Source organism: Pectinophora gossypiella, unplaced genomic scaffold (assembly GCF_024362695.1).
Source record: "Pectinophora gossypiella unplaced genomic scaffold, ilPecGoss1.1 Pgos_60, whole genome shotgun sequence".
In the NCBI taxonomy this organism is placed as follows: domain Eukaryota; kingdom Metazoa; phylum Arthropoda; class Insecta; order Lepidoptera; family Gelechiidae; genus Pectinophora; species Pectinophora gossypiella.
This window is the reverse complement of record NW_026063270.1, coordinates 183,855-188,128: the sequence shown is the minus strand read 5'-3', so window position 1 is coordinate 188,128 and position 4,274 is coordinate 183,855. Positions and strand designations below refer to the sequence as shown.

Sequence of the window (4,274 nt, the reverse complement as noted above, 5' to 3'; positions counted from 1 at the left end):
ATGTCTCGGCAATATACTTTGAGGTGGAACAACCACCAGCCGAACTTCATCTCGATGTTCACAACGCTGCTGAACACGCAAACATTAGTTGATGTCACCCTCGCGGCCGAGCGGAAACATCTACAGGCCCACAAAGTAGTATTGTCTGCATGCAGCACTTATTTTCAGGCACTGTTTATGTACAACCCGTCTCGGCATCCGATCGTGATCCTGAAAGATGTCACTTTCGCAGATCTGCGAACAATGGCCGATTTTATGTATTACGGCGAAGTTAATGTCACAAAGGAACAGCTCCCACAGGTGCTGGATACAGCGAAAACTCTAAAGATAAAGGGTCTGACGGAGATGCCGGACTCGACACTGCTAACGCGGTCACAGGGCACGTCCGCTGACTTCCCTACCGACTCCGTTATCTCGCAGCGACACGCTGCCTCGCCAAGCATTTTGCCGAGGCGGAAACGGGGGCGAAGGAGGAGTTCGGCAGGCTCGGGGCAGATGGTGGAGGAAGAGGGCCGCGAGGAGTCCGGCCCATCGGTGAATGTGGTGCGCGGCGACGCGATCACGTGGAGCTCGGTGCCGCAGCGGCGCAGCCGGGAGTATCACGACGACAGGGCCGTCGACGGTTCCCAACAAACATCCGAAGCACAAAATACTTGGAACAATTGGGAATGGGGGTAACACAGGAATGGCTCAAGGAGGACAGTGGAGTATGATGGAGCATACGTACCCGCGGTACTCGAATGCGTGCTTGGGTAGCACCGGTCTGCAGGGCGAGGCGATGTACATTTATTTATTTATTTTTTACAGTTTATTTGTTTTTTTATATGAACAACATGAGCCAGTACATGAACGCGGGGCTGAGCGAGTACGGGCAGGCGCTCGGCGTTGGTGGCGTGGGCGGAGTGGGCGGCGTGGCAGGCCCCTCGCCAGGACCCAGCTGCGTGGCGGACGCTGCCGCCGCACCCGAGCAGCCGCCGCAGCAGCAGAAGCGCCGCCGCGCCACCAACCCACGGTCCGAGGAAAACTTCCAGCGCTCTCTCGAGGCCGTGCGCTTCGGCGGCATAGGCTTTTGCAAGGCCGCGCGCCTTTTCGGCGTCAACAACCACACTCTATGGCTCGAATACAAAAAGAAGGGCTACCCCAACAACCGGCCGAGCATCAAGAGCCGCATCAAACGAGAGCGCACGACGCCGCCGCCGCCGAGGGACCTCGTCAAGGATGACGTACCGCAACAGGAGCAGCAGATGGCGCTCATCTGCCCACCGCACCCCGTGCCCGTAAGCTATATTGACTCCCGGCCCGTCGACTTCCCGCTGCAGGGCATGGCCCACAACTCGCCCCTCAACATCCTCAGGTTGGCAATTCCACGGTATAAATATAATAAGAAAACCATTAAAACTGTGTCGAAGATGTCTCAGCAATATAGTTTGAGGTGGAATAACCACCAGCCGAACTTCATCTCGATGTGGACAACGCTGCTGAACACGCAAACATTAGTTGATGTCACCCTCGCGGACGAGGGGAAACATCTCCAGGCCCACAAAGTAGTATTGTCTGCATGCAGCACTTATTTTCAAGCACTGTTACGAAGCATTTCGGACCAGACGAGCCTTGTAGCGACATCTAGTGATTTTTGACGTTTACAACGTAATTTTATGACATCACAGATGGCGCTGCAGGGTTATCGATGGGCCCGAACATTTGAATAATTCATTTTCTATTTTTTCTAAATTATTTATTATAGGTCTGAATACAGATTTCAAAGCTTTTTCATTTTCGGTTTCAATGTTGTAATATGGTGTTATACGTTGTAATATGTTGGCTCGCAGGTTCGCACGATGTAGTTCTCAAGTAAAAGTAACGCTTTTCAAGGCGTATTGTCAGAGCTTCTACACGTGCAGCCTGTGGGCTGACTGTACGCGACGGGCATACGGCGACCTGCGCGTCCAATACAACAACGCGTTCAGGGTCCTGATGGGGCTGCCGCGGCGTTGTAGTGCGTCGGGAATGTTCGCGGTAGCGCATATTGACGGCTTTGCAGCCATTATTAGAAAGCGATGCGCTTCCTTTCTAGCGAGGGCGCGCGACAGCCCTAACGGCATCCTGAGGGCGTTGGTGGACCGGTGGGACTCGCCTTTTCTTAAGGTGTGGATAGGCCGCCATACCGCATAGGACCACTTCGTTTTTATTTATTGATTTTTATTTATTGATTTTTAATTTTTAATTGTTTATTTTGTAATTTGAATTTGACTTTTACTATTTTAATTGTTTGTGGTATATTTTTTTTTAATGTATGGATTTTTAAATCTGAAATAAACGATATATTATTATTAATGTTTCGCAATTTCTTAACCTTTTTTTTAACAGCTTCTGCTGCATTGACTATTTGGCGTTTTAAACAAGCTTCCATTATGAAAATAAGTTTGTGCTTCTGCTAAATCTTTAGGCAAAATAACCCGATTTACCAAGTAACATCACATTATATATCAGAAAAATGATATGATCAATAAAAAAATACGAAACTGTCAAATTTATTTCTATAACATCCTTCATTTTTCTGACAATCTTTATTGATCACCAAATAACTATATGGTTCACTCCATATTTTAGAACACATTTCACGGAACTCTTTCCAGGACATATCTGTGTTAACGTGTTCATCATAAACGTGTTTCATATTTATTTCATCTTGCTTAAACAGAATAATCAAATTAGCATTGGCTCGTACTAGTTGTTTTGGAACCTTACTGTAAGTTTGATTTAAATAAAACGAATCTATGTTTCGATGCCTACCCATCGCAAAATAATCTCGCATGTTATTCTGATTTTCACACGCTACGACATCAAATATAATTATTGAATTTGGTTTAGCATCCTGGGGGCTGAGAACTTCAAATTCACTATCCTTATATTTTGAAAATGAGACACTGGGCACCATGTCTAGGACTTTTTCCAAAAATATGTATTTTGGTTGATCTAATGTTTTTGAATACACGTAAACATTTTTAAATTGCAACCCATCCTTATGCAAAAGAAGACCAATAACAAGATTTGTTTTCCCGCAATTAGAAGGTCCGCACACTATACACCTGATTGTATTAGGTAATAGTTTACCATGACGGATATTTTTGTTTTGCGTGTCTAAACAAAAAGTGTCAATTTGCAACGAATCCGGTTGTTTAATAAACTTCATAGTGGCAATGAATGTCACCTAATATAGCTAAAATTATAATGATTAAAAGAGTCATATAATTTTATTATTTTATATTATTTTATATTGGTGCCGATTCCGGAAGGCAAACTTAAATTTAAATTAGCTAAGATTACGGTTTAAATGTCAAAAACTGGATTTGCATTCTGGCGGCACATTTTAGTTGACGCCTAATCTTAAATTTAGGAATGACGTTTCTAAATTACTCAATTTAGGTTTAGGCGACAAAAAGCTATTCTAGCAAACATTTCATTTGACGTTAAACTCTTATTCTAAATTAATTTTATACGGTTTTCTAAACTTGCCGGATAAAATTAAACTTCTTAAAATTAAGTACATGAATCAGTTTTTCGGCGCTTTTTGTGAATTCCGGCCACTGATTTCACCTGCAGATCATTAGGAAGACCTTGCCGCTCTCAAAATAGCTTAAATAGCGATAAAGAACCTTCTAAATATACGAATAGAAGGATCAACGAGAAATATTTGTTTTACGTCGTTTACCGCCCAAGACCAGTAAAAGAAAGAAGACTGCGAGGAGGCCCCATCGAAACAAAAGACTCTTAGCTGGTATGATGATGTCTCTGGCATGAGTATCATCTTCAAAGTTAATCCAAACATTTATCTAAGAGGACAATCTAATTGTGTCAATCTTAAACACTACTTTCAACTGGACCGTGTGGTGGATGCTTGAAACAATGCAGTGCCAGTGATATTAACGATTAACGTGTAACATCAACACATACCTAGCTCTGTGTGTGTCAAAACTGTAATGACTCCTACCAGGCGCGCAGTGCAGGCTGCACTGCCTGCTTCTTCTTATCCTTTTGACCTGAAGGACTTAAAATTACTACAAAAGTAATGTACCTATCTATGGAATGGAACTACAGAAGTACACTGAAGGAAGGCCTCCAAAGCAAGGTAAATGTTATCAGGTATAAATAACATGGCAGCAACCAAACAGTTTATTGCCCAAGTCAAATTACTAACACACTTGATCCCGCTCTGGGTAGATACCTTACTTGTTGGTTTATTCCTTTAGATTATTTCAAAATACTTTATGATG

General features: G+C 43.5%; 1 pseudogene; it reads left to right on the top strand.

The window, feature by feature from the left end:
* On the top strand, positions 1-1,675 carry LOC126381539 (uncharacterized; annotated as a pseudogene).
* The last annotated feature ends 2,599 nt before the right edge of the window (positions 1,676-4,274 follow it).